Source organism: Caretta caretta, chromosome 3 (genome assembly GCF_965140235.1).
Source record: "Caretta caretta isolate rCarCar2 chromosome 3, rCarCar1.hap1, whole genome shotgun sequence".
Classification (NCBI taxonomy): Eukaryota; Metazoa; Chordata; order Testudines; family Cheloniidae; genus Caretta; species Caretta caretta.
In genome coordinates this window covers 118,141,367-118,152,951 of record NC_134208.1, presented here as the reverse complement: position 1 = coordinate 118,152,951, position 11,585 = coordinate 118,141,367, and the positions used below count along the sequence as shown (strand labels likewise).

Sequence of the window (11,585 nt, the reverse complement as noted above, 5' to 3'; positions counted from 1 at the left end):
CACCGCAGCACTATCCTATCGTCCTGGGGTGGAAGGACCTGTGCTCACCAGTGGCCAAAAATCCCAGCCGCTTAACCAATGCAAATGAACATTTTCCACAATCCCGTGGAAATTAAATCAACTATCAATTAAAGCACCAGCACGTACCATGATTTTCATCATTCTCGGAGATGTTAAACTATTTGCAACAATGAACAATAAATATATTCACAGTGTCACCTTCCCCTACCCCAGCTCTAAGGAGATTGCCAGGACTGGTGCAGATTCCCACCATGCATTGGGGCTGCAATGTGTTCCTCTAGATCAGTGGTTCTCAAACTTTTTTTTTTTCGCAGACCACTTGAAAATTGCTGAGGGTCTCAGCGGACCACTTAATGATCTTTCCAAATGTTGTTTGTACCGTTAGCTTGATATTGTAAAGCGCTTTGGAGAAAAGTGCTATATTAAAAAAACCTTAATAATAATTAATGGTTTTTTTTTGTTCTACAAATAAAAACACACAACTCATATTTTAATATCATATTTTCTAATGCGATGGATGTGCCCTCTCTCCCCTGCAGCGGCAGCCCTCAAGACGGGGCTGGGAAGGAAGGGGTGTGGGGTCTCTCCCTCTCTCCCCCACTGCAGCAGCCCCCGAACAGGGGCTAGGATCTTGCCCCTGCTGCAGAGCTGGGGCTGGGAAGGAGGGCCATCTCTCCCCAGCAGCTGCAGCCCTGGAGCTAGGGAAAGTTGCCTCTTTCTCTGGCCACCGCAGGCCTGCACATCCCAAATTCCCCCACCCCCTCTTCTCACCCCACTGCCCCCTCCCACCTACCTATTCCACCAAGGCCACCACCTCACCTTACATGTGCATCTTCTCCAGGGTCCAGACACCTAATTAGTGGAGTCATGCCTGTGCGGCTCCACTAATTAGGTAGGTGGCCCTTCATTCTCTCGTGTGCAGCCGCCCAGGCACTCACCTTCGAGGGAACTATCCGCGGACGCCTGAATGGAGCTTGCGGACCACAGTTTGAGAACCACTGCTCAAGATAGCTTTAGCAATAGTTTATCTTTATTCACTGACCAACTGACATGATTTCTATAAGAAGGACTTAGATTTCTGTAAACAGAGTGTTCAGCCCTCCAGCTGAGTTTATATTTTGAATGTTTGTCTTGAAAAACGATACTGGGAGTGAGCAGTTAGTCTGGCACTGAGTGCTTTCCCAGAATGCACTGGGCCTGATTCTTCTTTCACACTGCTTTTACACCAACACCAATGGAGTCGCTCCTGATTTACACTGGCACGAGTGAGAGGAGAATAGGGTGCAGTGTATTAAATTGAAGGTTTCAACAAAAAGGCACTGCACCTAGAGAAGTAAAAGAGGCACTTCCTTGTGTTTACTGAGAGCTTACTGCATGCAAGTTTGTATTGGCTAGCAGTTCCCCACTGCCCAGAAAGCTTCAGTCTTAATGCTGTTCTAATAGGCTACTATATTAACACTTCAAGCATCACAAGCTTTCAAAATGCTGCCACAGGGAGGGGGAGAGAGAGCTTTCAAAACAGCGCTGCTTCTCAGCTTGCTGCCTGGTAAGTACGAGTCTTCACTGTCCTCTGAGAAACAGCCTGGTGTGTTTTGTTTTGTTTTTTTTCCCTAAAACCAACACATGTCGCGGTCAGGTAGCTTTAAAATTGGTGATCCCTCGACTAGATCTTTTGATACATTTTTATTTTATTATGCATGCTTTAAAATAGATTTCTATTAAATAAGCACACTACCGTACATATACACTACAATGAGGGAGTAACGCAGGGAAAAGGTTATTAAAAACATTGAACAGCAAGAACTGTAGCTGTTGTCTGCCTCTGAGCTGAATGTGCTACTCTCCGGATAGTTAAACATGCCCTTCCTCTGTTTCTCAAATAGAGATTGTTTTGATGTGTACTACTTGGACTATTAACTATGGACTTGATTCAGAAAAGCACAATGTACCATTTGTGCATTTTCTGCAAAGTTTGCGTGGAAAAAATGCATAAGCAAAGTGGTCTGAATAAGGCACGCTCTATTGGACTGCTATTTTCTTCTGCATGCAGCTGGAGATGCCTCCCCTCCTTTAGTCACCCCGGAGAGAATCAAAAGAGGGCAGAGAGTCAAAGGAAAAAGTGCCACGCTCCAGCTTCAAATGCAGACTAGCTAGAATCAGTGGGGGTTCTCTGGTCCTGGTAAAGTAAAAGATCTCCAGTGGAGTGGAGATGTGTGTGGTATGGTTCTGAGCTACCCCAAGGAAGCCTTCATTTATAGTTAGGAAGTATTTCTCAGCCTTGTTTTTGTTAAACTAGGGTGTACTGCTAGTAGCCTTCCTTGGCCTACAGCCGCAGCTTCACTCAGGCTGTGCCTCCTTGAACTTAGGGCATGTTCTGTGCTGAGCCTGGGCTACTTTAGAGTAGCACAGAGGTTGCTCTAAAGCAGGGGTTCTCAAACTGGGGGTGGCGAGGTTATTGCCCGGGGGCGGGGGTGTGTGTGTCACGAGCTGTCAGCCCTGCCAGGGGCGGGGCTGACAGTCTCAATTAAATTACATTTTAATTTAATTTAAAATTAAATTGAAATCCCCATTTTTAATTTATAAAGGTGTGTGTGTGTGTGTGTGTGTGTGCGGGGGGGGGGGGGGGGGAAGGTGTTAGGCTTGCTGTGTGAAAGGAGTCTCCCATACAAAAAATTTGAGAACCACTGCTCTAAAGTCAGCCAGAAGATAGCAGCCCCTAAGAGGGTGTGGGGGTGTCATCCACTAGCCAGGAAGTGTGGGAGTGCAGCATGCCCCACCTCCAACGTGCCCCCTATGTTAAGAGGTGTAGGGGGAGGGGATGACATAAACACTGTCTGTGCCGGCTCTGTATCAACTAGGAATTGCACCATGCTGGGGGAATCTCCACATAATGAGATATGGCTGCACGTTGTGCCACTCGAATGGTACAAGAGGTCAAACAGTCCGGATGACTCCTATTCCAGCTCTGAACTGATTGGGTCTCCTGTTGAAGCAGGACAGTAGAATGGGAGCCGCCAGGAGTAGCCGCCTGCATTTCCAGCAGATTTACTGTATTTCCACACACAGGTTTGCAGGACCAAAACCTGTAGAAGGGGATGTGGGGAGGGGGAACAAATAACATCCTGTGCGAACTGATAAGTGAGGACTTTCTGCTCCTCACTGAGTTATTCACAAATGATGAGGATGAGTAGGCCTATCATCTGCACAAGCTTTTAGTGAAGTTAATAAAGCACTTTGGGCTCCACATGGATGAAGGATGCGATAAAAATCTTCAACTCTGTATAGCTTATTAGATTTGCAATAAAGGAGAATGCATTGGGATAAAGCAATCTTGTGAGATGTATTGTCAGAGCACCAGTTTACTTTGAAAAACAACAGTCATCTGCAAACTACCCATTTTTGTAATTTGACAGCTTGTTAAACTAAAACCCTCATTTCCTATGGGCAGAAAAGTTGTGCCAGAAGTCAGTGTAGCTGAGGAAATTGAATGGTATTTTTTCTTAAGAGCTATTTCAGTTTTTTGCACAGAAAGGGGAGGGTTTGGGATTAGATGGGTCCTTTAATGGAGAAAGATTGACAGTGCCAAAACAGGTTGCTTTGCTAAAAAACCACCCAATCTCTCTCACCACATATATTTATTACACTGGCCTTTTAAATCTTCTCTTCATATACTATAGATACCAGGAAGGATCATTCTTGATACAGAAATGATCAGGTAAGAGAACATTTCTTTTGCCCACCCCCATTTTGATTCTCATTCTTGTAAAAGGGGGAAAATAACACAGAGCTTGAAGGCAGCTAGAATGCTAGCCTTGCATTTCTCTAGATGTCTTGTCAGTTTTTACAGATTGTAAACTGTAATTTAAAAGGAATTAAGATTCTCTTCCCCTCAATAATCAAAAGGCATAGAACTATCCCATTTGGTGTCCCAAGAGGAGAAAACATGTGGCCCAAGATCCTGACAAGCAGCTGAGGAACCCTCAGTTCATCTCATAAGTGTGCATTCAAAGGTGGCTTTAAAAATCATCTTTGGGCTACCTTGTCCTAGTTGGCTGCCAGTGGCCCAAAGGGGAGTGGGTTGTAGGGGTGCTGCTATGGTGGCTCTATGCAGGATGAATCCATTCCTCGGTGACCAGAGTCACTAAATTTAGGGCAGCTTTGTTCAGATGGAGCAGCACAGAGAAACCCAAGTACACTGGCAAAGCAGGCCTTCGCTCAAAAGTAATACAAGAGAAGCAGGTGGAAGAACCCTTTTATCGGTGGCAAAAGCACCCCACCGGCATCAGAGGCCTGGAACTATTTTTTCCACTTTAGCAAAACAGGTGTATTTCAAGGTTCTTTGCAGCAGGAGTGGGTTGAGACATGCCTGGAACCTAGGATCTATCATATTTGGACTCTACTAATTAGTAGACTAGGCCAGCCTTCCCTTGAGAATCAGTGAAATGCATCCTATGAAGTGAGCTGTAGCTCACGAAAGCTTATGCTCAAATAAATTTGTTAGTCTCTAAGGTGTCACAAGTCCTCCTTTTTCTTTTTGTGGATACAGACTAACACGGCTGCTATTCTGAAACCAGTGAAATTACTGAGCAACATCCAGCAGTGTCCTCCACTCCTACACTCTTTCCACAAAGTAACACACATGTCTCTTCAGGCCTGTCACCATCACTCACTAGGCAGGTTGTAAGCCTAGTGCAATTCGCTGATAAAGGGGCTATTTCATTTGGGAGGCAATAGTTAGGTGGCTCTGTTAATGCACATTCACTTATAAGAACAATTTCTTTCAAAATGAAGATATGTTTTTGGTTAGCTTTTCAAATAGGGCATTTTAAGGGCAATTAGCTTGTAAAGTGCTTTGATGATGAAAAAGCTATGTTCATGCCAAGGACTGGTTACGCATGCAAATAAGTGGAAGATTCATTACAGCAATTTACAACTGACTTGTACAGGAGGAAGGAGATCATATTAAAGTATTAATTTGTTCTTTGTCACAGTGGCTTGTGATCGGGGGCTTGTATTAAACTTTATAAGTACACACAAAGCCAAGATGCAATGCAAACAACATTTTTAAAGGATTTAAAAATTAAGGCCCAAATTCTCAGTATCAGCTAGGTTCAGAGGGGGGCAGGGAGCTGCAAAGAAGCTGGTTGGGGCTCCCTGATCTATGCAAGCTCCAGCATAGTTTAGTACAATCCCTGGGGTGTTCTACAGTACAATAGCAACTGTGATTCTCAGCTCCTGCCGGCTGGAGATTATTGGAGCATGATAGTGCTATGACTACACACCCTTACCGCTCTTCAGGTATTCCGCACTGGGGGCTATAGGGAAGCTGGTGCTATGTCAGTTCTATGCCAGTAGAATCCTTAGCTGGGACAATCTGCAAACTTTCTGACCCAAAGCAGCACAGAAGCGCCAGACCAAAGAAGAGAATCTGGCCCCATACACCTTGTGCAAAATGCTGTCAAAGCATAATGGTAGCATTTTCCATTCACTTTACAGAAGCATACAAGACACCACAAGGTGCGTGGAATGGTACACCAGTGTAAAATTGGGACAAGGAGTAGAGAGCTAGTACCCCCACTTTCTCCCTTCCTTGAGCACAGCTCCATCCTGTGACCAATGAAGTCTATGATAATGCTCCCATTGACTTCATTAGGGAACCAGGATCAGGTACTTCCATCTAGGGAACAGAGAACAGAACTTTACAAATGAATTCTTTGTAATAATTACTGATCCATGCAAGCTCAGCAAGGTTAGAGGCACAATTATGTGAGTAGTTACAGTAGAAGTGTAGGAGTACTAGTGGCACCTTAGAGACTAACCAATTTATTTGAGCATAAGCTTTCATGAGCTACAGCTCACTTCATCGGATGCAGAAGTGTGATTGAATACGCATTTGAACAGACTACCATACCCCCCGCACTGTCCAGGAATGTATGCACCAAAAAACTTCTTTGCTATTTGATGTTAGGTGCCAGCTCTTGATAACACTGAAGCTTGCTTGAGTGCAGCCAAATGTCCACTTAGAGACCTGTAGCAGCCGTATCTTACTTGATCTGATGTCAGGCCCATCCAATGCCTCCGTTTACCTCTTCCAGTCAAAGGGCCTACAACTGGCGCTTTTGAATTAGTTCACCATATTGGGGTCTAGTTTATTAATATAAACTATCAGCTTACCATAAAGCAGATCTCCCAACCCTCATCCCCAGGCTCACTAGCTCTTATTAGCACTTTACCATACTTTATAGCCCAGGTTCAAACACTGCCTTTAGCCTGGTCGAATAGACCAGACTTCCTAGATATTTCTCTTGCTTCCTTCAGAAGAGAACTAAATCCCCTGCTTCCACTTTTTCACCTTTATTACATCCCCTCCTTGCAAGCTACTGCTTGTCCTTATATACTGTAGCTAAGTCACATGACTGTCAGCTGACCCTTGGACTCAATCCCATTACCTAGGAAGCAGGTTAAACCAGCCCCAGCTCACCTTGTGACATACTTCATTACTATTTTAAACATGTGTGAGGGAGGGTGCGACTCTTTTGTTTTGGAATATGCAACACATATTCTTTATAATTGTTCAGATGCTGATGCTTATGCAAGGTTCTGAAAGTGTTTTAATTTGTGGTCATGGCTGCCTAACAGTATATACAAGGTTCAGTGCAAGATTTTCTCATCAATCACTATTCGGCATTCCTACGCAAAGGATTTGCTCCTCTGTGGCAGCTGTCTGTCTTTAAAAATGAGTCAGGTTGAATGCTGACCTTGCTCGAGTCTGCAGCTTTACCCTTTGTTTTGAGTTCTGCTTTGGAAATACTGGTGTGACTTCATGACCTTTCTGAAACTGGTATCCTGTGCCTTTTAAACACAGCCTTTTACGTGAAAGAATTTACAGCAGGTTTTCCTTTCAGTCCTTCACGCTTAGATGCTGGCCTCATGCCAGAATTTAGAAACTAGATTTGTAATCACTTTATTTACAAGGTGGCTTTTTTTCTTTTCTTTTTGTTGGCTTAACTTGACAGATTGTAGACTACAAGGCGCCACTTGCACTTCTTAAAATATGCTTTATTTTGCCTCCTTTGGTTGTATAGACACATTTATCCTCTGGCTCAACCCCCCTCTTTGTGCATGTGGATAAGGTAAGGCATTCTGGATTTACTCTAATGTTACAGAGACTTTTTCCTGGTGAAAATGACTGAAGTTCCGTGGAGCTGTGCTCATTTTTATCAACCGAGATTTGGCCCTATATTTTTGAATGAATTCACGTCTCAGGTAGGGATGGGCAAACCTATTTGGATAAAACAAGAAGTGGCCTGAACTTCTACCGCAAACCTGAAACTTGGTACGAGAGTCAGAAAAGCATGATAAGTATTTTGGAAAGAAAATCTCCATGTTTCTGTCCTTCCTGGCTGGTGAGCTCATGTTGCCTGGTGCTGCATTTTTAGCTGCAACCTCTGCCACTACCATTTGGTTAACAGTAGGAGACTGAACAAAGGTGGGGGCATTAGTGCTAGGAGACCCAGCAGAAAGGAGCATGCCTTCAAAACGTGCTCAAGCACTGCCCTGGCAGGTGAATACCTCTCCACTACTTGCTCCTCCCACCCTCTCACCTCCAGGAGCAGCTCCTCTTCTTTTCAGAATCTACTTCTACTGTCCAGTAACCCCAGCAGAAGGTGTGGCATCTCCTCAGGAGGAGGGAACAGAGTGGGCCAGATTCTGGCACAGGCTATGGTTCCTTTACATGTTTCAGAGGTATAAAGGGGGCTTCAACAGCCCAATGAAATGCCTAGGGCAAGGGCATCAGCATTGCTTTTAGGATGACCAGCATCTGGGGCCCTCGGGCATGGGGTGTCTGAACTATATTCACTATCTCATTTAGAATGTCCACTTCTATGGACAAGGACCAAGTCTGCCTCTATGTTTTAACAATAGAGAGTGTAACCCGCTGATGAATATTGTTATAAGTGCTCATCTGTGCCCGATCTGTAGAGGCTATGAATTTGTTATAGCCTCAGCTACAGAATTTTAGCTTTATTGGCAGCAGCTTTTGCTTTTAGCTCTGGTGGTTCCCCAGATCTATCACTGGAGTGTTGGCCAAGATGGTGACTATCATGTGAGCAGTACTGATGGTGGTTAACAAATAATAAATAATTATTTGAACACGCCTTCTCAAACCTTTCTTTATGCTATCATTTAAGCAGAGCTGTGCAAAAGGGGGTTACTTTTTCACCCATTTGGGGCAGCATGTTTTGTCATTTTTGTTCTGTGCTATTTGCTGAAACATTGTTTTTCATGAAATTGCCAAGAAATGACTATATTCTCACTGAAAGTGTGTAACATAGAATATTATCAGCTGGGGTAACTGTCCACAGTATAAAGGCTTTTATCCTCTTTACACATCAGGCACTAGAGGGAGAAATAAATACTTGAGTGTCTCTGATGGTTCATCCAGAAGAGCACGTGTCTTGCCTGCAGGGCCTGATCCAGTAGGCATTTTCTGAGAGGTCTAACACCACACATAGGAGGAGGAGGTGAATGTTTGTTTGTAATAACCATTAACCCAGTGGGTAGAGCACTCACCTGGGAACTGGGAGAACCCCAGTTCCATTCCCTCTCCCTCTCTGCGTGAGGAGATTGGAAAAGGGTTTAGACAGAAGAGAGGCATCCAGATGTCTCAAGTGAGGCAGCCATGTGCATGCAAACAGGCAGAAAGTTAAGTGCCTAGGGAACATTTATAGCAGAAATGTAGGTGCCCAGTGAGTGTAGGCACCTACAGGGTTAGGCAGCAGCCAAGCAAGGGTTATGTGGATCACAGATATGTCTAACATTGGGACTTAGGAGCTTAAATTTGGGGTTTATTCATCAGAGTTGGAGCTAGTTATAAGCAGACTAAGCAATTGCTTCGGGCCATGAGCAGCTCAAGGGGACCTTCTGTTCGCTTTTTATTATAAGAACTTGCCTGTTTTACTTGTGTGTGGGGGCGGGGGGCAAGGGGGATGAGGACAGCAAAAATATTCCTGTTTAGGGCCCCCAGTGGGCTAGCACTGGGCTCTGCTGTGCACTGAAGTCCTTTTGTGGATCTGGCTCTCTGTATCTCAGTTCCCCATCGGTAAAATGGGGATTTCGGTACTGCCCTCCCTCATAGGGGTGTTGTGCGGATAAATACCATTAAGGATTCTAAGGTGCTCAGAGACTACGCTAATGGGGCCATAGATAGATCTTAGCTGGATGAGTATTCCCATTTGAAATCAATGGGACTACTCAGCATGTGTGTAACTTATTGCAGGAGTAGGGCCTAAGAGTGATTATTGAGAACAAAGACCCTTGGATCTTATAGTGAGGAGGCGATCTCAGCGCATTTATGGCCCTGTCCATACAGTAAAAACCACAACGTAAGCAATCACATTTTAAAACGTTGTGGAGCTGAACTGTGACTGGATCAGGTTTGGACACCATTTGTTTCACTATGTGTGGACAAAGCCAAACTATATTATAAACAGGTTATAAAAAAATATGATTTAAGTCCAGCCACAGCCAAGCTTAGCAACCGTTCTTAATCACAGTTGTTTTGGCTGTGCATTCAGGAGCTGTCAGAAGTAGCTTCTTAACAGACATGACCTTACTGGCTATAAAGCAAGTCACTGTACTGTTCCACCATAATTGCTGTAAAATTATCAAATGTCACTTGTTTTGTCAGGATTTTTTTTTTCCAGGTTGGGTGGTTTTTGGATGTTGTGTGTGTTATCTCACTTAAGTTTTGAGTTTATAAAACACTGATAAAAATAACGCATGATTGATCCCTAATGAAGGCCAGGAAGTGATTAATAATAAGAAAAGATCATGAGTGAGAACAGGAAATCTAATCTTCAGTTTTTCTATATATAGAAAACACCTCAAGGACAAGCACGTAATGTTTTGTATAAATACGTTTAAGATGTGTTTTGTAGGCACATATTTTCAACATGTTGTCATGATCTGAAACACATGTAGACCCTGAAAAATTATGTGAAATATGCTGAGCTCTTGCCTATACACATAAGTAAATGTTATGCACAGTATATGTGTGTAAATATTTAGCTAGCAGAATGGCCACAGGAGAACTCCATCAAAATGATCCTGGAGTCAGGAAGCCACAAATTATAGCTCTGAAATTTTCCATGCTTGTGTCTCTACATAAATAAAACCAACTGGAGCAACTGAAAAAAGTTCACAAATGGTGGCATTTCAGAGCGAGGACACTTTGTTTTTTTAAACTGTTTTCTTGGCTCTGATCAGAAGGCGTATGCAAGAACATAAACAGCATCCCCAGTTCTGAGTTAGATTCCTGATAGATATGCAAACATGTTCAGATTTCTAAATATTCCTGTTAATTTCATTATCATTTTGGCAGAGGCCAAAAGTGGGCTAGTTAGGTGGGGGCAGGCTTTGCTTCTAACCATTGCAAAGACATCAGTTGATGGCTATCTCACTTGTTCTTGCAAGCTCATCTTTGTAAGATCTTTGGGGCAGGATGGCGTCTTTCTATGTGTTTGGGCAGCAACTAGCACAACAGGGCCGTGATCCTATCTGTGGGTTTTGGATAATAATGAAATATCAATGTTTAATGCTGAATTAGGAAACAACGTTAGGAGGCCTGACTTCTTGTTCCTTATTTTAGCTGGCACCAGTTTAGCCAAACACTAGTGGTTACTGTCAATACCTGGAAAGTCTCTGAGACAGCTATTGGTTATCAAAAGTGCGTATACCACGGATTGGCAACCTTTGGCACGTGGTCCACCAGGGTATGCCCCCTGGCGGGCCGGGCCGGTTTGTTTACCTGCCGCGTCCACAGGATCAGCTGATTGCAGCTCCCACTGGCCACGGTTTGCCGCTCCCACTGGCCACGGTTCGCCGCTCCAGGCCAATGGGGGCTGCGGAAAGCAGAGGCCAGCACATCCCTCGGCCCGCACTGCTTTCCACAGCTCCCATTGGCCTGGAGTGGCGAACCGTGGCCCGTGGGAGCTGCGATCAGCTGATCATGTGGATGCGGCAAGTAAACAAACAGGCCTGCCCCGCCCGGGGGCTTACCCTAGCATGCCGCTTGCCAAAGGTTGCCGATCCCTGGCGTATACAGACAATGATAGCTCAAAGTATTCCAACCAATGGCTTCTCACAGTGCTTTGTTGCTTAGCTGTCTTGGTCTGCCCATCTGTTTGTAGCCTATTGAACAGAGGGGCTCTTATTGCCTCCATTCCTGTTGTTGTCACACCTGAGTCTTTACATTAGCTTCAGCTGGATTAGTGCAGCCCTAACAATAGTAACTGCCAGGAACATCTGGATGCTTCAGAGATCTAGACTCTGGATCAGGCTGGAGAGAGGACAGCAGGCGAAATAAATTCCTTAAAGGGCAAGGGGAAGGAAGGAAAAAGTGTTTTCTCTGTGGCAGGCTTCGGGAGACAGATACTATATCATTTTGAAAGAAGGTTTGGTATCATTCATGGTTTTTGTATTTCTTTCTCCCTCCCCTGGAGAAAAGATTCTTTGAGCAGAGAAGATTAAATGAAAGGGGAATATCGCTGGATTTTAAAAAT

The 11,585-nt window shown here is 44.3% G+C and overlaps 1 protein-coding gene across 1 annotated transcript in view; it reads left to right on the top strand.

Moving 5' to 3' along the window:
• Positions 1-1,437: 1,437 nt before the first annotated feature.
• Positions 1,438-11,585, top strand: part of IPCEF1 (interaction protein for cytohesin exchange factors 1) — a 122,522-nt gene continuing 112,374 nt past the window's right edge. The window contains exon 1 of the mRNA XM_075126828.1: positions 1,438-1,567. The gene's annotated coding sequence lies outside the window, so the exon portion shown is untranslated. The remainder of the gene's footprint in view (positions 1,568-11,585) is intronic.